At 42.1% G+C, this 27901-nt stretch overlaps 1 protein-coding gene across 9 annotated transcripts in view; it reads left to right on the forward strand.

The window, feature by feature from the left end:
* RBM47 (RNA binding motif protein 47) overlaps positions 1-27901 on the forward strand; it is a 174287-nt gene that overhangs the window by 78777 nt on the left and 67609 nt on the right. The window contains exon 1 of one of the 9 annotated variants that reach the window (XM_066278908.1): positions 10714-10790. The exons of 7 other annotated variants lie outside the window; for them this stretch is intronic. The gene's annotated coding sequence lies outside the window, so the exon portion shown is untranslated. Of the gene's footprint in view, positions 1-10713; positions 10791-27901 lie in introns of those variants that run through there. One more of the 9 variants, XM_066278915.1, reaches the window with a different exon arrangement.

A 27901-nucleotide genomic window follows, 5' to 3' on the forward strand; every position in this document is an offset into this window, starting at 1 on the left:
AGATGGTGGAGTGCTGAGTGAGAAGCCAGTTTGTGTAGAGTTTGTGCAGGGAGAAGGAAGGAGATGGGGAACAGAGGTGAATAAGTCTGGTGAGCTAGAAACCCTTGATTCTAGGAAACTCAGATAAGTCAGTAGCTTTGTGAGCACTGAATGTGAGTGGGTTTTGGAGCCCAGTGTGTGTTTTTACTTGCCCGCCGGGTGCAAGCTAGAATTAAAGATGATGGCCCACCAGTTTTTGACTCCGTTGTTTCTTTACCGACTGTCCGAATCCAGTGCGAACCTGCATGGGCCAGGCGGCTCTGATGGTGGCCCTGGCTTCTGGCTTTACAGTGTAAGAGGGAGAAATGACAGAATGTGTACTATATATATTCTTTTTATTAAATGTGTTAATTAATTTTAGAGTGGGAGTGTAGAGCCACTTGCTGCAGCCACCATCACAGCCGCCCGGCCCATGCAGGTTCACATTGGATTCGGACAGTCGGTAAAGAAACAACGGAGCCAAAAACCCACATCAAAAAAAAAGGTGGGAAAGGCTTAGTCCTAAAACCAAGCCCCTGGCTACAAGATCCTGCCTGCCCACAGCCCGCCCCCAACACACATTAATATCACCTGGGCGACGGGCCTCCACGTGGGCGGCGCCATCTTTAACAAAGTGAGCATAATATATTTTATCTGCCCAACAACATATTAAAAATATTGTAGTTTATTTTAAATCCTGCTTATCTAATTTTCCAAATATATGGCTATCATTTGAGGATTTAATTCCCTGCCAGATATACAACTAAATTCTTTTTCGAAGGGGACCACAGCTAAGGTGATATGACCCCACGAGTAGAGAATGTCAGACTTGGGCAAATGGCGTGAAGATTAGGTAGTCTTTGTCAGTGAGGAGGTGATGTAACATCTACCTAACGTTTTAACACTATATTCAGCCACACTGTAGACGAAGTCACTCACTGGTACATGCTGCTCACCCCTGGGCACTGCTGTAAGTGAGGGATCAGCAACCTATGGCCTGCTCTGCTCTGTTTTTGTGTGTTTTGTATGTAGCTAAGAATAGTTTGTACATTATTAGGGATTATAAGAAAAGAAAAATAACAAAATGTAACAGAAACCATATGGCCTGCAAAGCCTAAAATATTTACTATCTAGTGACTGGTGACCTTCATGTACAGGTCCACCCACTTTTCAAGGACAGTTGCTTTCAGAAATGTCACCAGGGCCTGTGTCTCATACGCAAGGGCATAGAACTCCTCATTCTTGTGTGCTTTAGAGAACCCTGGAGACAGAGGAAGTAAGGCAGCGGCCTGGTGGGGAACAGTGAGGCCACTTGGCTCCGTCACTTGTATCCGAAGCAGGCAGGGCCATTGACTCTGCTCTGAAGGTAGAAAGCGAGTCCTTGGATCCAAAGTCAGTGTGTTCTGGTCTTGACCTTGGAAATTAGGTGAGTTTCTGGCTGTGTCCTCCTTGACATGCGAGAATAAACTCTGCAGGCCCTGTGAAAGGGAAAGCTGCAAGAATCCTGGCCCCTCTCTTTATCTAAGGAGGGAGCCCAGCATTACATCACAACTTATTTGTTCCCTTTTCCTCCTGCAGACACTCCTTTCAGCACTTGAGGGTCTAGACTGAGTGGGCAGACAAAGGAGCCTAATTGGAGAGGCAAAGGGCAGGGCTGGGCCAGGATCTGCACTGAGACTGGAACCCTGCCAGGTGGGTCTGAGACAAACTACAAAATTGACAGTTTTAAAAGTAAAAATTATTCTGTGTGTGTCCAGTAGCCGCAGCCACCATCACAGCTGCCTGGCTTGTGCAGGTTCACATTTGATTCGGACAGATGGTAATGAAACAACGGGGCCAAGAACTGGTGTTCCATTGTCCTTTATTCTAGACTTGCACCCGGGCAGGCGAGAAATACACACAGCGGGAAATACTTCCCTTTCCATTCAGAGCTCCCAAAGCCACTGACTCATCCGAGTTTCCTAGAATCAAAGGTTTCTACCTCACCAGTCTTATTCACCTCTGTTCCCCATTCCTTCTCCTAATCCGCCATTCTAGCTGCCTCCTCCATGTGGCTTCCCTGCCCTGCCTCCATCTGCTCTTCCTAGAACGTAATCACTCTTCCCTAGAACAGCGGGATCTCTCCTCCTTTTAAAACCTTTTGGCGTGAAAGCCTACCCCCAACACACATTAGTATAATCACGCCCATCCCAAGCAAGAAGGGCAACTAATATTACCACCTGGGTGACAGGCATCCATGGGGGCAGCGCCATCTTTAACAAAGTGAGCATAATATATTTTATCTGCCCAACAGTGTGTATGTATGTGTGTGTGTGTGTGTGTGACACACACACAACACACACACACACACACACACAGAGGGATAGATAGGGACAGATAGACAGGAAGGGAGAGAGATGAGAAGCATCAATTGGCACCTTAGTTGTTCATTGATTTCTCATATGTGCCTTGACCAGGGGCTACAACACAGTGAGTGATCCCCTTGCTCAAGCCAGCAACCTTGGGCTCAAGCTGATGAGCTTTGCTCAAACCAGAGGAGCCCGCGCTCAAGCTGACGACGCCGGGGTCTCGAACCTGGGTCCTCCACATCCTGGTCCCACGCTCTACCCACTGCACCACTGCCTGGCAGGCTAAAAGTAAAAATTACTCTTTACTTTTCCTTTGCATGCCCCATGGCCAGGTGTCCCGGCCCTTGAGTTTCCCCAAATCCTCTTTCTACCTAGGCCTGCTCTCCTGTCTCACCAAGTCTTGATTTCTAAAACGTACCTTTTCTATAATTATCCAGTTACCTAATAAGTTTCAATTTGGCATCTTTTGTTTTCTGATCTATCCCCTTTCCTCCTCCCCAATCCTTGTCTTCCTCTCTCCTCTAGGCTGTTTTTCAAAGTTTGCAAAGATTTCTTTACAAATCTCTTTTCTCTTCCAGCCGCCCTTGACTTCTGTATACACAACTGCCAGGGGCCTCATCTTCAAATCCAAGTTTACAAAACAGCTTCCCTTTGTTAAAGAGATCTCTTCCATATAAAAGGCTAGTATCTCTCTTTCTCTGCCTTATATGTCTGTCGCTATCCACACTATATAACAGCCATGGTGATTGGGGGAGAACCCTTAGTTGGCTACAGTTCCTGTTTGTGTTTGCAGATCACATGGCCCTGTGGAGTGCATACCCTTGACCCCATGCTGGAGCATAAAAATTTTACTTTCCCTGGTTTGTTTACTGTCCAGCCTGAGCTGATTAGATATATCCAGGGGCCTGGGTCATGATCATACGCAAGACAGGGCCTTGGCTCACAGCAGTGGATGCATTTGCCTCAGTTGGTATAGATGCTTTTAGAAATTCCCAGCTTATTCTCAAGGATGAGTCTAGCTCAGCATCAAGCTCGCAGTGGCGTCCAGTGAATAGTAATGAGCAGTGCCCATGCACCGCTGCTCCATTCTGGGATTCCCAGCCCAGAACAATGCTGTTGTCATGCCCAGAGAAGCACCCTATGGAAGGTCAGCTCCAAGTAAATGTGCCGACGGCCATTTCTGGAAGGCTTCCCTCCCAGTATGCCTGTGTTCTTTGGATTTCACTGTTATTCTGATAGTAGAACACACGGCTGTGAGGCAGACACAGAGAAGATAAGCAACAGAAATTGATTTACTAAAATTTGAGATGCAGCTATGTAGAAAAACCCATCATCTTTGGGAATCTTCATCATTCAGAGTTCAGCATAAGCTTATTAGTTACAAACTAAGATTTGGGTGTCTGAGCAGGTAGGTTTTAGTCTTGTCAGGCTTTACTTGACTTATTTGGGTTTCTGTTTCCTCATTTATTAAACTTATTTGGGTTTCTATTTCCTCATTTATAGAACAGGGATGATCAGTAGTATTTGTCATGTAGAATTTTGGAGATGATTGAAGAAGTACTGTGTGTCAAGAGTTCAGCACTGGGTCTGGTACACAGTGGGTGCTTAGGAAATGTTGTAATTAGTGTTTCAGATCAGATGTGAGGAGCATGGTCTAGTACACTTTCTCAGATGTTTTAGGGTCAGCACATTTTATCAGACAAATGAAAGAAAGGATGCTTAAAATAGATATAAACTTAAGCTAAGCAATAACTATTTTTTAGCCTGACCAGGTGGTGGCGCAGTGGATAGAGCATCGGACTGGGATGCTGAGGATCCAGGTTCGAGACCCCGAGGTCGCCAGCTTGAGCGCAGGCTCATCTGGTTTGAGCAAAGCTTGGACCCAAGGTCGCTGGCTAGAGCAAGGGGTTACTCGGTCTGCTGTAGCCCTACAGTCAAGGCACATGTGAGAAAGCAATCAATGAACAACTAAGGAACCGCAACAAAAAACTAATGACTGATGCTTCTCATCTCTCTCCGTTCCTGTCTGTCTGTCCCTATCTATCCCTCTCTCTGACTCCTCTCTGTCTCTGTAAAAAACAACAAAAAACAAAACAAAAAAACAACTATTTTTAAAATATCAGTATATTCCAAATATTGCATAGATACGTATATAAAATATAATTTATTATCTCTCTGAAATTCAAACTGAACTGGATGCACTGAAATTTTCACTGCTAAATTTGGCAACCCAACCTTTACATTCTGAAAAATCATAGAGGAACCCAAATTGCTCCTATTTATGTGGGCAGTATAATTCCTTCAGAAATAACAATAGTAAAACCTTATGTTGACATAAATAATACTTTCATGAAAAACTTTGTATTTCCAAACAAAACAGATGGTAAGACGAATGCATCATTGATATTTTTATGAATCTTTTTTTCCCTAAATCTCTTTGATGACTGCCTTGATAGAAGTCAGCTGTATTTTTAAAAAATTTTTCCATTGATTTGAGAGAGAGATAGAGGAAGGGAAAGAGAGAGAAAGAAAAAGAGAGATAGAAAGGGGGAGAGCCTGACCAGCCGGTGGCGCAGTGGATAGAGCATCGGACTGGGATATGGAGGACCCGGGTTCGAGACCCTGAGGTCGCCAGCTTGAGCGCAAGCTCATCTGGTTTGAGCAAGGCTCACCAACTTGAGTCCAAGGTTGCTGGCTTGAGCAAGGGGTCACTCAGTCTGCTGTAGCCCCCTGGTCAAGGCACATATGAGAAATCAATCAGTGAACAACTAAGGAACCGCAAAGAAGAATTGATGTTCCTCATCTTTCTCCCTTCCTGTCTGTGTGACCCTATCTGTCCCTCTCTCTGACTCTCTCTGTCTCTCCCGCAAGAAAAAAAAAAGGGGGGGGGGAGAGAGAAACATCAACTAGTTATTCAACTTAGTTGTTCCATTTAGTTGTGTAATCATTGGTTGCTTCTCCTATGTGCCCTAACTGGGATGAACCCCAAGACTTTGGTATGCTGTGACAGTGCTTTATCTACTGGGCCACCCGGCCAGGGCCAAAGTCAGTTCTATTCTTATATTTGCTTTGCCTTCAATCTGTTGAGATTAGTTATTTTCATCAGCATATATAAAGAAAATTTAGCTTCACAAAGATATATTGTTGGAAAAGGGAGGAGTATGTTAGTAGACTTTTGGATAATTGTGAATATTTTTCTTTGATACTAAACCTAAACTCTGGAAGAGATAGTTCCTTAAAAGTTAGTTGCACTATGGACCGAAACCATTATCAATGAACTTTTCTTGCTCTTACCTTAAAATTCACTGGTTTATCTTGTCCTTTGAATGGATCTTACCCATGCATGGCATGAATTCTGTAACATTATGAATTAGTTGTTTGGAAAATATTGGTTTACTGAATTGTGAAGATTTTCCAAATAGTGACACATTTTTATTAGACAATATTAAAAAATCACATTTGTTAATATCACAACTATTCTCATCAGAAATGCCTTTAATTATTGGCAAGCTGTCAAGCTCATGGTAGTGAGTTCCAGTTCTCAACAATTGTAACTTTTGCTTGAAAGATTAAATTTTATCATTGGAAATAAATACCATCAATCATGTTCTTTGAAGTGATTTTATTCATTTTTCCAGAAAACGTCTGCCAAACACACAGTCTGAATCACCATTGTTTGTCTGTCGATCATTCGTAAAACTGGTGTTCTATAACAAAAGCAGCTCTAGTTCGCTGTCTAACTCAGTCCCACAGACGATTTTCCCTGACACTGTCGTCATAGTTTGGTATGTAGTAAGACTGCTATGCGCACCCCTCCCATTTCACCACAGAGAATATATCCAAGATACTGTATATGTCAATATATTGAAAAGATGTATGCAAGAGTCAAGATACAATAAAATTAATATTTTCCTGTTTCCTCAAGTACATTCTTAAGGAAAACTGGCTCTTATAAAAAAAAGTACAACCTTTGTGAGTGCCTGGTGATGAAAAATGTTTTGACTACAAGTACAGCTCTGTGTCATTGCCTTATTTTGTGCCGAGTTACCAGCAGCTTACCCACCATCGCCTTTTCATCAATAGTGCAAATGCCAATGCAGTGAGAAAGGCAAAAATAATTGCATTTTTGTGAAAATAATTATGGCAGCGTCAACCTAGAAGGCTGAGGTCGCTAGTTCAAAACCCCAGGTTTGCCTAGTCGAGGCATACGTGGGAGTGATGCTTCCTGCTCCTCCCCCTTCTCTTTCTCTCTCTTACTCTTTCACTCCTCTCTCTCTCTAAAAAAAAAAAAAGTAAATCAAATCTTAAAAAAAAAAAAAAAAAGTCTTTGGGTTCCCCGGGGGCCGAGGGCCCTTACTTTGAGAACTACTGGTCTAGCCGATGATGATCCCGTGAAAACAGTGCTGGGCAGTGTAGATTCCATCATGTTTTTCCCTGGCCCATTCCTCCCTCTCCTTCCTTGGGCTGTTGGGAGCCTGCTTCGGGACTGGGTTTAGACTGGAGTGGGTGAGCAGTTTCTGAGCCACACTGATGAGGCTCTCGGGAGCTCTCTCCAGAGAACTGAAGGCAGGTCCTAGGAGTCTGAGCAGCTCCCAATAAAATCTTAATATTCCGATGCTTCCTCCTCCCCGATCTCCTTGTATCCAAGGAAGCTCGAAACCCTTTTCAGAATCTGGAACCATCCTGCAGGACCAAAGTTATGCTAGACTCAAGGATATCCAAACTAGAAGTAGGCCCCTAGAGCTGACAGACTCCGTGATAAGCTTGGGGCGACGGGAACTGGTTGTCCTTCTCTGTCAGAACTCTGCGGGTAAACATCCCTGGGCTCTACCCACGTGCTGGTGTACCCAAAACAGAGGGGCAGAGACTGACTCAGAACTGCATGACTGGAAGTAGGAAGATGCCGTAATAAACCATCCGTGTTGTACGGAAGGCGCGTGTGTCGTTCTGTCTCAGGGCCATGGCATTCAGTCTCCGGGCAGCATGAGATAAAATATTTGAATACAGTAGCACACCAAGTGCTGTCTGTAACACACGGAATTTTAATACTGCCTACACTGTTTCAAGCCAAACATCAAATTTATGGCCACAGAAGAAAATGAACATAAAGGCTTCCCTGACGTGGGGGAATCCAAGTTGCCTCTTAATAGATTTACTCATCGACTTCAAAAGGAACAGAACAGATTGTCTTTGGGACAAGAAGAAAAGGTGGCGGAAAGGCGGTGGGGAGGCCAGGGAAAAGGAATAGAGCAGATGAACAGGGCCAAACAGGTTCTGAGCACAGGCTGGCAGCAAGCTGTGCAAGTGGCTCTTGGTTTGGGCAGCAGACAGGTTGCTGGAGAGCGGGCTGCGGGGGCCAGGGGCAGGACCGTGGGCTCAGGCAAAGAGCAGGAGTGCGGATCGGGCCGGGTCTGCTGTTGTCGGCTGTGCACCCCTGGGCAGCCTCTCTGAGCCTGTCTCTCCTCCGTCTGATTAAATGAAATGAAATCACATATCAAGTACCTAGTAATTATTGACATTTAATAAACGCTGCTTGTTTCACAGTGTGACATACTAGTTGGCTTATTTGCTATCTTGTCTTTATCACCCACTTTTCTTATACTCTTCTGAAAATATATATATATATATATATATATATATATATATATATAAAAAGGCCAAAGCAACCTTAACTCTCAGGCCATCACTTATATCTGGAGTGTTATCCACTGAGGCATTGCTTAGGATTGTAAGATGTCTTCTCATTTTTTCCCCCATCCGATTTCAAATATGTTCCTTAACAGTAAGCACTGGACGCCGTGCTAAGGGGTGTGGAAGTGGATGCACAGTTGACCCAGGAGAGGCACTGACAAGGACAGACGCCTAGGAAGCGATAGTTAACCCCAGTCACGCAGAGCTGTCACTTTGGAGATGTGCCTCTATTGGGTTTGCCTACAGCAGGGCATGCAAGGAGAGTAGTCGCCAGGAGGTGGGTGACGGGTCAAGTGCGATAGACTCCACCACAGGATAAGAGGTGGGCTGGCCCAGAGGGAGGAAGGGAGGGGATAGAAGAGCCCTCCTAGAGGAAAGTAGACCGCGATGGCAGCGAGGGTTGACAGGCCAGGCTGAGACTGCAGGGCACCGAAAGAGGCGTATCCGAGCGCGGGGAGCTGGCCAGGGCTCCGTGGCAGCGGGGACAGCCTGGCCTGTCTGCAGAGCGGAGCGTCAGCCCCCTTCCCATCAACTCGGCCCCATGACCCCGGGCCCAGTGTCACAACTTTCTGAATCCCTGGTGTCACTTCAGTGGAATCTGTAGGATAAGGCCACCTGTCTTACCCCTTTGCTGGGTTGTCTGGTATACTGCATAGAATAATACAGTGTGTCCGTAAATGGTGCACTTTTGACTGGTCACAGGAAAGCAACAAAAGACGATAGAAATGTGAAATCTGCACCAAATAAAAGGAAAACCCTCCCAGTTTCTGTAGGATGATGTGGCAGCATGTGCGCATGCGCAGATGATGAGGTAACACCATGTATACAGCGGAGCAGCCCACGGCCATGCCAGTCCAGATGTGGACGGTACAGAGGAAAGTTCAGTGTGTTCTGTGGCTTGCTAAATTCGAATCTGTGACCAAAGTGCAACGTGAATATCGGCACGTTTATAATGAGGCACCACCACATAGGAATAACATTACTCGGTGGGATAAGCAGTTGAAGGAAATGGGCAGTTTGGTGGAGAAACCCCGTTCTGGTAGGCCATCAGTCAGTGACGAGTCTGTAGAGGCTATACAGGATAGCTACCTAAGGAGCCCTAAAAAATCTGTGCGTGAGCCCACATCGAACTTCACTGAATAGGTATGAAACTGGGAGAGTTTTCCTTTTATTTGGTGCAGACTTCACATTTCTATTGTCTTTTGTTGCTTTCCTGTGACTTTACGGACACACTGTATGTAGAAGAAATAGTATGCCGAGAATAATGACTCATCACCACATCCCTGTCATCTCTCAGGGGAACCAGGCAGAAAAGGAAGAAGGGAAGGAAGCGGGAAAAGAAGATGAGGAAAAGACAAAAGGGCAGGAGAGGCCAGGATGAGACTAGAAGGCGGATTAGAGGCAGGAGCAAAATATGTGAAAGGAAAAGCCATGGCAGCCCGGGCTGGAGGCCAGGGAGGGCCCCTCACCACGCCCAGGAGGCAGATACAACTGGTCACTGAGGCTCCCACCCAAGCTGGATTAGTCAATCAGACCAAAGCACAGTCAGTCACCCTGACTTACAACCTGAGGCATCTGTACATGAGGAAGTTGAAAATAAGATGGAACCCATATACATAAGGTAGGGGGGCTGACAAAAAATAAATTGCAGTAACCCTTAAGATGTTTTGAAACCGTGAAAGAACTGCTCTAGGCTCTCGGGTGGGCAGAGCTTCTGTTCCTTGGAACATTTTCCCTGGTAGGGGGTGGGGATCTGAGAATGGGTTTTCGTATTTGCCTAACTTGGCCTTGTGTGTGATTCTGAAGGCAAAGTCAATTCTTCCTTCTCTAGATGGCCTTGGTCTCCTTTTAGCAAGTAGGTATGATGATTGCTAACTAATTCTCCCTGTCCTTTCTCAGACCATCCTGCCCTCAGAAGGGGTGTGTGTTGCCCACAGGGGCCTTGGACTCCTGCAGTTTCTGTGAAACTGGGCAGATGATCCTGGTTAACCCTGGTGGTACCAAGAGGCACCTGACACTCTGGGCATGCTAGCAATCCGGTGCCAGCAAGTTTCTGTTATCCTCCAGTTGTAATTGTTAACTTGAATGGAATGCAAAACTTCTGGTTTGGAGCAGAGTGGGTTTTTTAACTGTGAATTCACTTGAGGTAGATGGGAAATGGGGAGTACGTTTTGTTTATTGTGAAAGATGGTTCACGAAAAGGTTTCTTGAATTGCAGTTGCTCTGATCAATAGAAATATATGGTCAATGTACCGGTACTCCTGTGCCTACACACTCAGTGGTGAACTCTCCCCTTTATTAACTCTTGCCTTTGACACTTGTTCAGTCTAGCAAGCCAGGACTTGCTCGGGGATTAGAACAATGAGCTTATCGTAAGACTGCTTTAAGGAAAAATAAATAGTACAAAACTCCAACACTTCTAGTGTCAGGGTTTTATGTCTTCAAGCCCTTCCTGCTTGCTTACTCCTAGCCCTTGAAAGTTTGGGATTTTTTCCCCCTTGTGTTAATAGAGCCCGCCTATTCATTTGCATTATTGTACATCACACGCTATCTCTGCGACCATTATAATGTGTTCCCTCAATGGTGTTTGCTCTGAGGGTGGGACTCAAGGCTGTTTAGTGTCCTGTAAAACATTTACCAAAAGCACTGAGCCATGGTTCTGAAGGGCATTCCCTTGCCAGAGTGTGGGAGGCGAGAGTGAGCCGCCGAAAGGGAGCTCCAGGTGTTTGCCAGGTACTTGTTTTCTACGTTAGTATTTAGAAAAGTTTAAAATTTCAGGTTACCTGCGATTGAGTTCCCCTGCTGCTAAAGGGGGGCGGGGATGGGGGAGGGGAAGGGAGGGGCGTTTTTCAGTGGCTCAGAGTCCCCGGGTGATTGCGATCTTAGGTTTCAGGCGAATGTTGTTTTCAGTATTACTAGAGGGACGCGCTGGTCCGCTGAGGAGAGTGAGGTAGAGTCTACCTGTGCCTGAGGTTTGCCAGCGGTCTGAAGAGGATGTTAGCGTTTGCTCTCGCTCAGAATTCAGGGCCGGGTGTGGTGTTTCTAGGAGGCGACGTGGAACCTTGCGATTTGCAGTTCAGTATGCCCCGTGACTCATTCCATTAAAAGCTTTTGCTAAATGGTGGCTCTGGTTTCTGAAAACTCTTTTAAACTTTCTTCCCTCCCCCCACCGTTGTTAAATTTCGACTAGATAACAAATTAAAGGTCAGCTTGAAAGACTGCTTCTTACCTTTAAATCGGTGTTTTTAGAACGCATTCAGTGGCTAGGAATGATCTACGCTGGTTAGAGGGAGTGTTGGAGAAACTAATGACTACATGTACATCTTGGAAGTACTGTTTTCTGGCTTGTTTTATTTTTTTTTCCTAGCTTGTTTAGTTGTAGAAAATATGAGCTTGAAAAAGAAAATATGAGCATGTATGATAAAACTAAAGCTTTAATTAAATGTTTACCTTTGAACAATTGTAGCAATGGTAGCCTGGACACAGATACCTCGACCATATCATTAGTGGCTAAAACCTAAATAGCAAATAGGGAAAAAGAGTAGCTTCAAAAGATTTCTGTAATGCTTACTTTTTAAAAAAAATGGTTCCATTGATTTGCGGGGTGGGGCGGGGAGAGAAGGAGAGAGAAAAGTATCAATTTGTTATTCCACTTAGTTGTTCCATTTAGTTGTGTACTTACTGATTGCTTCATGTATGCGCCCTGACCAGGATTGAACCAGCAACCACCGTGTGCCTGGGTAATGCTTTATGCACTGAGCCACCCAGCCAGGGCTGTGATGCTCACTTCTTGGAGAAAGGAGCTGGTTTGTAAATGTAATCTATGCAGTATAGCAAACATTCCCTGTTTACTGTGTCTAATGGCAGGAGACACAAGTATAAAGATGGCACTAAAATTTAGGAGCCCATTGGTTATGATAGAACTTGATTTTGGTACATTTTTGCCCAGTGACACTGGCAATAAGAGGCCAACAGTCTTTCTCCCGACAAGTTCCCAGTCATTGCAAAATGGCTGGAAGAAATGATTGTTTTAAAATTAGAAAAGACTTCCTTCATGGGAAAAACTTCACTGTGGCTTTGTGTATTTAAGCAAATAGGACTAAACCTAACAAACTGTGGAGGTCAAAAGACATCAAGTGCACCTGAGGGATAGCACGCTTGACAACTTGGATGTGTGTATCAGAAAGTTGAGTTTACCCTGACCACTGAAAGTTTGTCACGTTTTGACAAGCAAATTAATTTTTTCTTACCTCTAAGATTTCAAAACAGAGGTAAGAATACTTGCTCTCTACTCATCTGTGCCGTAGATGCACTTAGATTGCTTAATCTTTTGACCTTCTGTGAAACCACGTAAATTCAAAATACAAACCCTGGACCAGTGACGGAACGCACGCATTAACTCCACTGTCTCTAAAAGAGACGGATGCCATTTTACTTTTGAAATTTTATCAGAAGAACAGAAAGATTCTGGGGAAAAAAGCTCTAAATATAAACCACTTCCTCATTTCCCTTTATTTCACTGGGAAAATCCTTATTTCTTTGTTTATCATTTTCAAATTTCAAGTCGCAAAGATCTATATGGAACTGTAAGAAACTACGGTTACCAAAAGCTACATTGATATCTCTTGTTAGGGGTTCTTACAGTTACATGATAGTTGGTTGACAGATTAAGTCCTGTATCAAACTAAACCCTGAATAACTTGGCCCATGTCTCTGGAATTTTAAACTTTGCTGCTATTACATATGAAATGGTAATAATGCTTCTGTATCAGGTTGGTTTTATAAGGCATATAATTGAGTAAAGTCTCTCCACAAAGGTGGTTGTTATTTTTCCTTCTATCCTTTAGACTGTGAGTTCTTGATTTGTAATATATCATGAAGGTGAACTCTCTGGGGACAATAATGGGCCCCAAATTAGTGATGGTGGTTTGCAATATACAATTAATGCCTAAGGAGTCAGGGCAGTTTGGGCTTGGAAGAGCTGTCACACAAAGGCCTTGGTGAGTGACAGTCTTTCAAGGTGATTTTGGTGACTGTGCCAGTAAATTCACTTGCATGTCAGCTTGGGTCAGAAGTGTGAAGGCAAAATGGAGGAATCATCATAAATATTTGGGCTACTTTTGGCTGCTTTTGTTTCGGCAGGATGGAATTAAAACGGAATATGTGTAGGTTAGCTGAGCAATGACTAAATCTTTCACTTGTCTAGTAACCTAAGGTCTTTACAAATTTTTTTTTTTTTTTTAATTTTTACAGAGAGGAAGGGAAAGGGAGAGAGAAAGAGAGGAACATCAATCTATTCCTGTATGTGCCTTGACAGAGGATTGAACCAACAACCTCTGTGTTTCAGGGCAATGTTTTAACCAACTGAGTTATCTGGCCAGGGTGTAATAACCTAAGGTCTTAAGTCAAGTCTACCACGGCCTCACTCGGTGCCTATTGATTCTTGTTTTAAACAGCTTTGAATAAAGTTCCAGGTTTCTTAGTGCGCAGAAAATCAGAACTCTTTTCTTCTTACTTGGCTAATGATCATTCATGCATAATTCATTCATATAACAAACGCTTAGGTCTCACTCTGGGCTAGGTTCTCATCTCTCAGTTCTTAAATGTCACTTCATCAAGGTGAAGTCCCAAACCCCCTAAATTAGGTCTAATACTTCCCCCTTGAGATAGTTATCACTCTTGTTTTATGCTAAACTGTAAGTCACCTTTAACCACTGTATTTTCAGTGCTTATCACCTACTAGGCATTTTTTTTAAAGTACCAAATATATGAACAAATGAATAAGAGAAAATAAATGAGAAAGACCGACCTTTAGAAGCTGTCATGCACCAGTGAAAAACAGCCCCAGATAACAGGGAAGGGCCAAAGCTTCCAGTACAGGAGCAATGGCCAGGATGCCGTCACTCCATGTTAGTCCAGCCTGACCTTGTAAGTTTCTAAGGATAACCTTGGCGCACCAAAGAAGATTGTGCTCCGTAGCATCTGTTTAAAATAGTAGAGAGGACTACAAATCATTCTGTAAAGGCTTTTATCCAGGAAAGTAATCGTTTGCTTACTTTAAATGGTTAAATCCAATGATTTGGAAATTTTCATACATAACTAATTCTTTATTCCTGCAATTACGAGGAACCAGTGAATACATTTCTCACCCCTGTAAATGTAAAGAGAGACTGAAAGAATGCATAAGAGAAAAACTCCAGGTAATAAGATTAAGTCGAGTAAGTGCTTTGAAAAATGTATTATTTGAAACATTATATATTGAGATATGAAGACAATAATGAAATGCACAACTCCGAAGTATACAGCTTGATGAATTTTCACATCTGTATACGCCTGTGTAACCACCACTCAGATCAAAGTGCAGAACATTTTCAGGGTATCGGAAGGCTCCCAGTGCCTCCACCCTCCCCCTTACACACATTCATCGCAGGTGACCATGATCGCCATAGAGGAGCTCTGGCTGTTCTCCTGTTCTCGAACTTCAGAAAAACGGACTCAGAGTATGCACTCAATTGTATCTGGCTTCTCTCACTCAACATTATGTCTGAGACATTCATGCACATTGTTTCATGTAACTGTAATTTATTCTTTCATTACTGCATAGTATTCTTTTGTTTAAGAATGGACCACAATTTAATAAATTTGGGAGGAATTATAAACATGACTCTGAGCAGAAAATCATTGCCAGTGTGTGCCAGCTCTTTCAAGTTAGATGACCTCATAAAGGGAGAGGGGATGGAAATGTTATCACCTCAAAGGGCAGAGGAGAGGAGTCTGTTTCTGGGAGTGGATTTGCTAAGCGCAGTTCATTTAAACTGGAACCATTGCCCGTGGAGGCGACTACACTGTTCTGCAGGTGAGGAAACTGAGCCTGAGAAAAGATTCATGACTTCATGATTGGGCTAAACTAAGCTAACACAAGTTGTTAGTTATAGCAGACAGAAATGCAGTCCTGGCAAAGGTGATGCCAGATGGCTGTTGGGGCTGTGCCACCTCGTTCACGAAGACGGCTTTTATACAATAGTGCAGACTTGTATCTCCTGTCGAAAGCCAGCCATTGACCTGACATTTCTCAGGTCATCTCTCTCACTTTCCCTGCAAAGTTAGTTTTGTTTTGAAAAGAAGGCTCTCTTGTGTATTTTTTATTCTCACTTTTATTTATGAATATATTTTCTTTCTTATGAGTAATTTATTTTCAGATGTGCATGATATATTCTAAAGTCTAGATTTAACAACTTTTAAGGTTTTTCTTTTTAAAGATGAGGTTTTAATATCTGCATAAAAAGATATTCAATCACAGTAGGAAAAGTAGGTGAATTTCAAGCCAGAATTTCTAAGTTTTCTGGGAGGTAAATGTCAGGTCTTTCAAAGTGGGGTTTGAAGTACTTTAAATTTTAACTCACAGAAGACTCTGCATTGGGGATGTCAAAGTCTCTGATCCAACTGAACATCTCAGAAATAAACCAAGTTTCTAAATGTCCTTTGTATCACCTTCCTCGATTTTCCATTCTATAAACACAGGCATTCACAGATATTCTATTCTTACTTCAAAAGTTACCACAGAGACTTGCTCAGAATGCCCTTCGTTTAGAATAACAAAAGGGAGTATATACCTTCTAGATCAGGGGTCGGGAACCTATGGCTTGTGAGCCAGATGTGGCTCTTTTGATGGCTGCATCTGGCTCGCAGACAATATTTAATAATAAAAAAATAATGTTAAAATATAAATCATTCTCATGTATTACAATCCATTCATTTCCTACCGCTCATGTTCATGGTTGCAGGTGGCTGGAGCCAATCACAGCTGTCCTCTGGGACAACACCAAATTTTATTGGATAATGCGTAATGTACACAGGTCGTTGTATGGCTCTCACAGAATTACATTTTAAAATATGTGGCGTTCATGGCTCTCTCAGCCAAAAAGCTTCCCGAGCCCTGTTCTAGATTATTTTCTAGTTGTGAATGAAAGAATGTACGCCTATAACTTTGCATTAGCATCACCAGGCATGTCAGTGTGGCCAGGCTAGCATTTCAGGGAGACGGTAGATAAGCTGGTTAGCCCACCCTTTGCCCAATGGAAGACAAGAGAATACCCTGATATCATCTCAGTCAAATATTTTAAATCACTTCTAGAAAGAGCAAGAGATGCCTAGATTCTTTGCTTCAAAAGCTTTATTTTTATTTATTTATTTTTTTTGTATTTTTTCTGAAGCTGGAAACGGGGAGAGACAGTCAGACTCCCGCATGTGCCCGACCGGGATCCACCCGGCACGCCCACCAGGGGCGGACGCTCTGCCCACCAGGGGGCGATGCTCTGCCACGACCAGAGCCACTCTAGCGCCTGGGGTAGAGGCCAAGGAGCCATCCCCAGCGCCCGGGCCATCTTTGCTCCAATGGAGCCTTGGCTGCGGGAGGTGAAGAGAGAGACAGAGAGGAAGGGGGGGGGGAGTGGAGAAGCAAATGGGCGCTTCTCCTATGCCCTGGCCTGGAATCGAACCCGGGTCCCCTGCACGCCAGGCTGACGCTCTACCGCTGAGCCACTTGGCCAGGGCAAAAGCTTTATTATTTTCATAGTTAGTAGAAAGCCCTTTCATCTGGGACACTTGAAAAAAGTCATCAAAGATTTAATTCTTTTTAACTTTATGAACAGTAGCTCTGGGTGGTTGGCTCAGTGGTAAAGCATTGATCCAGCATGTGGAAGTCCTGGGTTTGATTCCCAGTCAGGGCACACAGAAGAAAAGACCATCTGCTTCTCCTCCTCTCTGCCTCACCCTTTTCTGTCTCTTTCTTTCCCTCCCACAGCCATGGCTCAATTGGTTTGAATGCATAAGCCCCAGGTACTGAGGATGCCTCCATGTAGCCTCCACCTCAGGCACTAAAAATGGCTCAGTTGTGAGCATGGGCCGCAGATGGGCCGAGCATCGGCCCAGACAGGGATTGCTGGGTGGATCCCAATTGGGGCGCATGCGTGAGTCTGTCTCTCTATCTCCTCTCTTGTCACTTAAAAAAAAAACAAAAAAAAAACTTTATGAACAGCCACAAGAACAATGCCTTATATTTACATGCTTTAAAAAATACTTTCCCAAATAAACATTCTGGTTACCTTTAAAAAATTCTGAGATGTAAAATATACTCATTTCATATATGAGAAAGTTGAAATAAAGAAACTTTTTCCGTATGGTACTTACTTTTTCCAAAAACTTACCAGTCCCTGGCGGTGACTGTTGGGATTAGCTGAGATGTCATGCAGTACGTGACAGTATCTGGCACATCATGGGTGTTCAATAGATCTTAGTTTACCTTCCGCTTAAACAGGATCCCTGGGAGGAAGTTTGCACATGTGAACGGAACTGGACTCTTACTAGTGAATTCAAAAGACTGAACATGGTCATGTGTGACTTTTTCTTTAAGGATTGTGAAACGCCAACATTTAAATTAGCCACTGATGAAGTCAATGCCTCTGCTGTGTCAATCACAAATGCAAACTTGGACTCTGAGTCGAAACAAAGGCTTTCATTCTACTTTCCTAGTGAAATGATTTCTTATTGTAAAGCTGTAAGAAATGCCCGCTCTCTCACTTTTAAATAAATAATATTAGAGTAGATTCATGTGTATAGTTTCTGTTGTTTAATAATAGATATGTCAGAGAAAGTAAGATTATATAATGAAGGCGTAAACCCCCCCCCCACACACAAATGATTGAATATAATCCCATTTATAATGTGATGAGGGCTTTATTTGCCACATAAAATGATGGTAAGTATTTTAACTGAAATTTTTAAATGAAATAGAATTCCACAGACAAAATCATCAGGCTCTGAGGGAGTGGGGTGCTGTGGGAAGAACACTTGACCAGGAATCAAGGAATTGATCCATTCTCTGTCTACCTTTTAACTAGTTCTGTGACTTAGAGAAACCTCTTTATGCATTTAGCTGCTACCCCTTCAGTGGTACCCTCACATTATATGTTGTTCAAGGGTATTTTGTTGTTTGCACAGTGAAAAGTTTTGTTTTTAATTCTAGGAAATAACATTGATTTGGATACTGTACTATTATTATATAGAAAACTTAAATATCAAAAGATCCTAGTCTATGAAGTTTATTATCCAACCCCTCTTTCTCTTTGCAATAAGAAATTAAGGAATCTTCTTTTTATTTTGAAAAGTAAAAAACAACAAACAACCTTTTCCACTTCTATAATTTGCCTTCGAGAGTTGGCAGTCCCTGGCCCTCCCTACGCACTCTGTGGTGAAGAACCTGCTCTTTGCAGGTGTCTCCCAAGGGGCCTATTTCTGGGCCACATAAAAATTGTGACCAAAATAAGGAATTTGAGCATAACGTGAACAACTAAGTTAATGGTGATAATTTTTGGTTGGGAGAGATTTTTTTTCTTTCTTTCTTTCCTTTTTTTTTTTTTTTTTTTTTTTTTTACAGGGACGGAGAGAGAATCAGAAAGAGGGATAGATAGGGACAGACAGGAACCGAGAGAGATGAGAAGCATCAATCATCAGTTTTTCGTTGCGACACCTTAGTTGGTCATTGATTGCCTTCTCATATGTGCCTTAACCGCGGGCCTTCAGCAGACCGAGTAACCCCTTGCTCGAGCCAGTGACCTTGGGTCCAAGCTGGTGAACTTTTTGCTCAAGCCAGATGAGCCCGCGCTCAAGCCGGCAACCTCGGGGTCTCGAACCTGGGTTCTCCGCATCCCAGTCTGACGCTCTATCCACTGCGCCACCACCTGGTCAGGCAAGAGAGATTTTCAACACAAAGAAGTAATCTAGTATTTTATTAATTCATTATTTTAGTAACAAAATGTTGTCATAGAATCTGAGAGGGAAAATGACAGAAAAAAAGTAGAAAGAAACAATCTAATTCACACATAAGGAAGAATGTCAACATCATTAATAACCTACCAGTTAAAACAACAGTGAGTTTATCATGTCCCTGCCATGAAGGAATCTAATTTACTCCTCATACATGTCTTGAGCCACACTAATTAGTATGCCCTAGCAGGAAAACAGGTTGGCAATGTATATCAACCTTAGAAATGCTTAACCCAGTCATCACACCAACAGGATTCTGTTAGAAAGGAATAAAGCAAAATGGAAGAACACCTGAAAAATCAGAACACCCAAATTTCTACTGGTGATGAGAAGGTTTATCATTTTATATCTAATTATTCATATTTCCATCTCAGCTCCTCTTTCTTTCCTATGATCTTTTAATAAGAAATTATATAGTTATATGAGAGAGAGAGAGAGAGAATGTGTGTGTATTCCTCCTTTCATCCCTCTTCGTGTATGGATTTCTTGTATCATCAGAAGAAGCATATAAAAATGTTATTTCTAAAAGTAATTGTTGAAATTCAAAGTCTTCTGCTGGCGAATCTACAGCCTAATGACCACAAACACCGTCCAAGGTGAAGGGCAGCAGAAAGCAGTGGCCCTGGGAAGGTTCCTGGCCTTACCATTGTATATACTGTTGGTAGGACTGTTCAAGCTCTTGGATCCTAAGCTTTTTCAGAGTGTCCACGACTGGCATTACCTGTGCTCCTGGCTCCCCCTTCACTTCCCCCTCTCCCAAAGGCAAGCCTGCGATTCACCTGTCGTGAGTGATTCCCATGCACGATCTGGAGTGCACCTTCTTCTCCCAACTCCTGTCGCCTGCTGCTGGCCATCAGCACTACCAGAAATCTCTCCAGACCTTGCCTCCCTCTCGCCTCCTCCTGCTTTGAGATCACTGTGCAGGGAGGTGTCCCCTGCCCAGTGCTGGCTCCTCATACTTCTGTTCCGTTTGTCCTGCCCTCTCAGCCTTAGGCTCCGATTTCAAGTCTTTGTAGTTCTTGTTTCAAAGACGAGGAGTGACAGAAGGAAGATATAAATATCAGAATCTAGTCACTTGTATGTCTGTCCTAGCTTAACTAATTCAACCGTTTTCAAGTTCTGCATCATTGAACACTGACTGATCCACATGCAGCCGTTGACCTCTCTCCCTCCTTTCCACCAGAGAGATGGGAAAATGCCGTCGTAGCTGGGGACACACATTGTTCAACAACTCTTAGGGAGTCTCCAGTTCACTTCCTCCTTCATGCTTGACTTCCCCTCGATTCAGGCCAGGTTGGAATCACCGAATGAAGTTCTTTCTGTACTCCTTTTTCTGAACAGAGTAACAGGACACATCAAACAAATATGCTGGTCAAATAGGTCAACAGTGGTGACAATACAGCAAATGATTTGTCCAACGTGGCATCCCCACCCAAGAAGCCAGACAGGCAAACCTGCTTTGAACTTATATCAAAGACAGGTGCCAAATGCCCATGCTTGACCTTTGTGTATATTCATTCTTATGAGCTAACGGGCCAGAATCGGGTTTTTTTTGCTGTAGACCATGTTAGTGTCTAAGACTAGCAGGATGAGAAGCCCGGGCCGGTTAGCTCAGTCAGAGCGCTGTCCAAAACACCAAGGTTGTGGGCTTGATCCCGGGTCAGGGCACATACAGGAAGTGGCCAGTGAATGCACAACTAAGTGGAACAATGGAGGAGTGCTTTCTCTCTCTGTCTCTTTAAAATCAATTTTAAAAAATAAAACAAAAAGACCATCTGGATGGAAACTTTTGAACTGGGGGAGGCAGGGGATGTGTGGGAAAGTATGTGTGTTTGCTGGGGCTTGTAATGAAGGTGTACGTGTCGTTGCTGGAGGGTTTTGTGTTTACTAGATGCTGGTGCAGGAAGGCAGTTCTGCCTCTGGAGAGGAAGAACGAAAAGACTGAAAAAACCCCACATGAGCTGCTGAGCTTTATTTCACTCTCATCTGACTCTTTATTGATTCTTGACAAAGGTGGCCAAAAATTTGAAGTGCATTAAATGGAAAGTATTGGTTGCATTAGCTTCTTGTCCTCTACCAAAGTGGATACATTTCTAAGACTTACTGGACAAACTCTGCCCCAAGTCTCTTGTCCAGGAGCTACCCTGAGAATCTAGCCAGACCTGTGTTTTCCAATGTGGTAGCCGATAGCCAGATGCAATGCAACTATTTCATTTAGTCAATTACAATTAAGTGAAATAATTTAGTTCATTGTTTGCACTAAGCGCATTTCAGATGTTCAATTGCATGTGCTTAGTGGCTACTATATGGAACAGTGCAGATATCAAATGTTTCCCTCATCACTGAAAATTCTACTGGAAAACCCTGATCTAGATACTTGTTTTTAGGATCTGACGATGTGCACTATGGGCTGTGTAGCCCGCTGGCCTCTGAGGTCAGAACTGTAAGCAGCGGGACCCGGATCTGTTTTACAGACTGCCCTCCTTTCTGCTTTCCACATCTTATCTGCCTTGCAGTCTTCATTATAACTGTTATATTCACGTTTTCCACATAAGCATGGCTTCAGGTTGCAATGATCAAGTTCAAGTTTAGATTATGCTCGAATTAAGACTGAGAGTGTTTCCCAGATTCATTTCACTCTTCGTGATAAACGAAGCCATCAGCTGATTTTGTCTGCACATTTGGTCTCCGTGTTAAAACTTGAGTCCTCTGGGATCTCCTATTTTATATTACTGTTACTTTTTTAACACGGTGAAATTTAATGAAGAACATAATTGTTACCAGAAACCAGTTTAAATACTGACCTGGCAGGTATGTATTTCTTCAAAACTTAGAACTTGGAATTCATAAACAAGTGAAACCTGAATAAGAGACGTGATACGGAACCGAAGAATGTCAAGGACCGGAGCTGTGTTTTCTGTGCTGGGTTGTTTCTGGGAAGCTGTGGCTCAAGGGCAAGCTAGTCCACCAGGGGAGTTTTAAATGTATTGAGGAAGCATAAGAGAATATTGGGATTAGATCATTTTGTAAAGAAAAGGATTATATTCTTGGATGACCTAAACCACCTACCAGCTCATCTCTTTGGTAAATTTAGAAGCTCATGTGGTAAATTCTGAAGCTTAGTAAGACTAAATTCATTAAATACCCCAGGAAGTCAAGTTGTTTAGGGTCAAGTAGATGAAAATGTCATTGATTGTGTCATTGATTTTTAAAATATATTTCTTAAAGTCACAACCGTATGGATTGGAAGGGTTTAGGCCTAGGCAGTACCTGTGTGGGGTTTTTCCCCTAAAGTTGTCTTAAGGTATTATGTCATCTTCATATTAAAAAAATATTTTTTAGTAGTTATATTACTTTGGAGTTTGAAAAACAGACATTGATTAAATGCTTGAGTGAGTTAATGAATGCGTCTCTAATTTAATATGACTAATCTACTGATTCTAAGACCTGTGGTTATGAACTGTTTTTAATTTATTCAAAGGAGAGCCTTTATTAGAATTTAAAAAATTTTTAGTAACAGGTTGAACTGAGATTCACTTTAATTTTAAGAAAGGAAATCTATTGTAAGAGTACTTTTAATGAAAGAGGTGTTATAATTAATCAAAGGATGTTATAATTTCAAATTTTTAGGACTAGCCATTTGATTTAATGTAAATGTAAACTAATTGTTTTCAAAAGAATATTTAAAATTCAAATATACATTAAAGTTTAGAAGTAATAAATATAATAAGTTTTAATATGCTCATTACACAGATTTAATAGCTATAAATATATTGCTACACTGTGACATCATTCCTCCCCCTTCTTTTTTTAAGTTTTTTAAAGCAAATCAAAGACCGCTATTAATTTTTTTAAGCTTCTTTTGTGTGTGTGTGTGTGTGTGTGTGAGAGAGAGAGAGAGAGAGAGGGACAGACAGGGATAGGCAGGAAGGGAGAGAGAGAGAGATGAGAAGCATCAATTCTTTGTTGCAACTCCTTAGTCTCCTTAGTTGTTCACTGATTGCTTTCTCATATGTGCCTTGACTGAGGCGCAGGGACTACGGCAGAGTGAGTGACCCCTTGCTCAAGCCAGCAACCTTGGGCTCAAGCCAGCAACCGTGGTGTCAGGTACATGATCCCATGCTCAAGTTTGTGAGCCCACGCTCAAGCCTGCAACCTTGGGGTTTTGAAACTGGGTCCTCCGTGTCTTAGTCCGACACTCTATCCACTGCACCATCGCCTGATCAGGCCTTTTAAAAAGATTTTATTTTATTAATTTTAGAGAGAGGAGAGAGAGAAGGAGTAGGGGAGCGGGAAGCATTAACCTATAGTATTTGCTTATCTTATGTGCCTTGACCAGGCAAGCCCAGAATTCAGAACCAATGCCCTCAGCGTGCCAGGTCAATGCTTTATCCACTGTGCCACCACAGGCCAGATAGACAGCTATTATTTTTATTTCTAGTAATTTAATATGTATTTTTTTTAAATATGGAGATATTTTTATATAACCACAATGTCATGATCACACCTAACAAAATTAACAGTAATACCTTGTTATCATCTGATACCTAGTTCACATATACTTCCCAATTGTCTTAATTTCTTTTTACAGTTGGTTTCTTCATTCTCCAGGCTTCCTGGAGAATGCTTATTTTAAGTCTCTTTTTCACCAACATTTTATTATTATAATATCAAACATACAACAAATTTGAATTTGACAGTAAATATTCAAATATCCTAAACCTAGATTCTGCCATTAACATTTCTCTGTAGTTGCTTTATTATATATCTACCAATCAATCCATTTTTCTACCCATGAATTTATTATATATTTTATTAATGACCTTCAAAATAAATAGCTGAACATTGGAACACTTTCCCTAAAACACTTTATTAACTAAAGTTCAATCTTTTTTATAATTTTTTTTTTTTTTTTGTATTTTTCTGAAGCTGGAAACCGGGAGGCAGACAGACTCCTGCATGCTCCCGACCGGGATCCACCCGGCACACCCACCAGGGGGCGATGCTCTGCCCATCCGGGGCGTCGCTCTGTCGCAACCAGAGCCACTCTAGCACCTGGGGCAGAGGCCAAGGAGCCATCCCCAGCGCCCGGGCCACCTTTTGCTCCAATGGAGCCTCAGCTGCGGGAGGCGAAGAGAGAGACAGAGAGGAAGGAGAAGGCGAGGGGTAGAGAAGCAGATGGGCGCCTCTCCTGTGTGCCCTGGCCGGGAATCAAACCTGGGACTTCCGCATGCCAGGCCGATGCTCTACCACTGAGCCAACCGGCCAGGGCCTTTTTTATAATTTTAAAGATAAAGTTTGCATATAATGACATGTACAGATCTTAGGTGTACATTTACCAAGCTTTAACAGGAGTTTGTAACCCAAACTCCTGTCATGATAAAAAAAAAAACATTGTCATCACCCCAGAAAGTTGTCTTCATGTCCCTACCAAGTTAATCCCTGCCCCTACTCCCTACCTCCCAGTCAGCCATTGATGTGAACTTTGTCCTGTTTTAGAATTTCATATAAAAAGTTCACTCAGAATGTTCTCTTCTGTGTAAGACCCCTTTTACACCCAATAATGTTTTATGCTAATGAGTTAGTGAGCCACGATATGGCATGTATCAGTAATTTATTTCCTTCTGTTACTGAGTAGTATTCGATTATATGATATATCACAGCCTGTTTGTCCATTCTCCTGATAGATGACTAAGATGTTTTGAGTTTTATGCTATTATAAATAACACTGCTGTAAACATTCTTTACAAGACTTTGTGAACATGTTTTTATTTCTCTTGGATAAATCCCTAGGAGTACAAACACATTGTAAAAATAAAATAATGAAGCTTTTAACTAAAATATTAACATCCAGCATAACTAATTATTAATCTTCATTATTATGATGTTTATAAACTTCACCTAACTGGAAAAACTTATAATGCTCAATTATGAAGAGCATGCCCATGAAATTGCAGTGTTTCTTCAATAAATTGGAACTATAAAGACACTTGATTCTAAAGACAATAGTGGGCTTTTGAGCTGAAAGAAAATAACTATCACTGTGCCACTTGAGTTATAAATTGATTTGGAATCAACCATAATATAAATTTTACATGAGCTCCGGATTGGGAGAAAGGCAATTTGACCTTTAGTCCTGGCCCTACCACTAGCTAGTAGCTTTGTCAATTTCTGAAAGAATCCAGTCACCACCAGGAAATGAGGTGTTGAGCTAAATGATCTCTAAGGTGTGTTTCAGTTCATCAAACATTTCTCAAGTTTGTGCTTTAAGGACACAGGTAGGAATAAGACATATCTTTTGTCTTCAAGGTGTTTGCACCACAGAGGTGCTAGATGGTATTCTCCAGCTATGAAGTGTCTGTTACATTGCTGATTCAATTATGTACCTCCTGTTGGGCAAAGCACAATACAGTTACTAGATGAATGAATGGACGGAAGTAATATCAAGACATTATAATATGTCTGTGGTCACCAGTGTATCTATAACCAGCTGTATTAAAGATTCAGTGTGCTTGGGGAACATCGGAGGGAAATGATTAAAAAGATGTGATTCTGAAGTTGTAACTGCTTCCTCAGAGAGTTTTTAGAGAGAAAAGAGTCTAAATAAACCACAAAGTCTCATTTCTTTTTTATTAATTGAGGTAAAACTGGTATATAACATTATATTAATTCCAGGTATATAGCATAATAAAAATGATCACCACAATAAGTCGCTAAGATCCATCACCATACAATTGACCCTCTTCACCCATTTCAGCTGCTCCTCAACCTCTTTCCCTTCTGATAACCGTTAATCTGTTCTTTGTAGCTAAGAGTTTTTTTTGTCTTGTCTTCTTTGTTTGCTCTGTTTTTTAAAATTCACCCATAAGGGAAATCCTATAGTATTTGTCTGTCTCTGACGCATTTCACTTACCATAATGCCCTCAAGGTCCATCCATGTTGTCTCAAATGGCAAGATTTTCTTTTTTATGGCTGAGTAGTATTCCATTGTATAGATAGTTATATTACATCTTCTTTATCATTCATCTACTGATGGATATTTAGGTTGTTCCCATATCTTGGCTATTGTAAGTAAGACTGCGGTAAACATAAAGGGACATATATATTTTAGAATTAGTATTTTCATTTTCTTTGGATAAATAGAAGTGGAATCACTGAATCAAATGGCATTTTTATTTTTGTTTTTATGGCACCTCCATACTGTTTTCCATAGCAGCTACACCAGTTTGTTCCCCACCAACACTGTGTGAGGGTTCCCCTTTCTCCACATCCTTTCCAACACTTGTCGTTCCTTGTCTTTTTTTTTTTTTTCTTTTTTCTCCCTTTTGCATTCCTCTGAAGCTGGAAACCGGGAGAGACAGTCAGACTCCCGCACCCGCCCAACCGGGATCCACCCGGCACGCCCACCAGGGGCGAAGCTCTGCCCACCAGGGGGCGACGCTCTGCCCCTCCAGGGCGTCGCTCCGCCGCGACCAGAGCCACTCCAGCGCCTGGGGCAGAGGCCAAGGAGCCATCCCCAGCGCCCGGGCCATCTTTGCTCTAATGGAGCCCCGGCTGCGGGAGGGGAAGAGACAGAGAGGAAGGAGGGAGGGGGGAGAAGCAAATGGGCGCTTCTCCCATGCGCCCTGGCTGGGAATCGAACCCGGGTCCCCCGCACGCCAGGCCGAAGCTCTACCGCTGAGCCAACCAGCCAGGGCCCGTTCCTTGTCTTTTTGATAATAGCTACTCTACGTTAAAGTGTGAGGTGATTTCTTATTGTGGTTTTGATTTCCATTTCCTTGATGGTTAGTGATGTTAAACATTGCATGTGCCTATTGGCTATCTGTATATCTTCTTTAGAAAAATGTCTCTTTATATCATCTGCCCATTTTAAAATCAGATTTTTTTTTTGCTATTGAGTTCTTTATTTATTTTGGGTATTAACCCCTTATTGGATATATGATTTATATATATTTTGTCCCATTCATTTGGCTGCCTTTTCATTTTGTTGATAGCTGTAAAGTTGCATTGGATGTAGGAAAACTTCTCTGTGCTATTTCCATACACTTAAAATTTTAAATAACTGACATCCTTTAGAATAAAATGCCTTTTTGTTAATGTATAGGATCCATATGCTATGGATCTTAAATTTCACCCACTTTTATTTTTTAATGACCATAGAGTTTGTTTTTCTGTTTAAAAATTTTTGTGTTGCATCCTCCCCCATTTGTATTTAATGAGTATTTTTGAGTACATACTTAATAGTATAAGGTTAATACATAAGGTGTAAGGTGGTAAGGCCATAGAGATGGTAAGACCATATAAATGAACTGAATAGGACTTCTGTGAAGCTAACTGTAACAACCTCTTCAGTTTCTAAAGATAACAATCATGGCCACATTTATACATTGTGAGAGAAAAGAAATCCTCTCTGTGTGTGTACCTTATGTTTCCTAGCAATTAAAAGCTATTATATCAACTGTCATACTTAATGTTTAATAGAATATTGTACTATTGTGTGCTTTCCAAGAATCTCTAAGGGGAATTTCCAGATTTACCAATAATTTGAGTATATGCAGAAAAGGGAATTTGAAGAAGCATCAGTTTTAGGTAATTGATGTCCTGGGATATGTAGTACTAGAAGTGTCACTGCTGATTATACCCAAACCAAGTGTATATTCACCAGACTAAACAAAACCAGCTTGCTCAGGGAGGTAAGTTCAAATTGAAAATGGACATTAGAGTTTTGAAGGTAGGCTGGTAACAGCTCTTGACATTTGTCTCTGCCTTCTAAGATCAGAGAATTGTTTTTAAATAATGAGCCTGTAGAGATCATAATTTAAAAGGAAAGAAACTTGTTTTAAATTTATATTCTTAGTTTTCTTTAGTCTTTAAATAATCATTTAAAACTGTATTTGCTCACGTGAGTCCTTTGAACAATCTGAGTTAACATGGCTCAAGCCGGCAGACACAGATGTGATGTCAACAGGTGACAAGGCCTTTTTAGGGGCTGCACTTCAGTGGCATTAGGCTATAATCAT

Source organism: Saccopteryx bilineata, chromosome 5 (assembly GCF_036850765.1).
Source record: "Saccopteryx bilineata isolate mSacBil1 chromosome 5, mSacBil1_pri_phased_curated, whole genome shotgun sequence".
In the NCBI taxonomy this organism is placed as follows: domain Eukaryota; kingdom Metazoa; phylum Chordata; class Mammalia; order Chiroptera; family Emballonuridae; genus Saccopteryx; species Saccopteryx bilineata.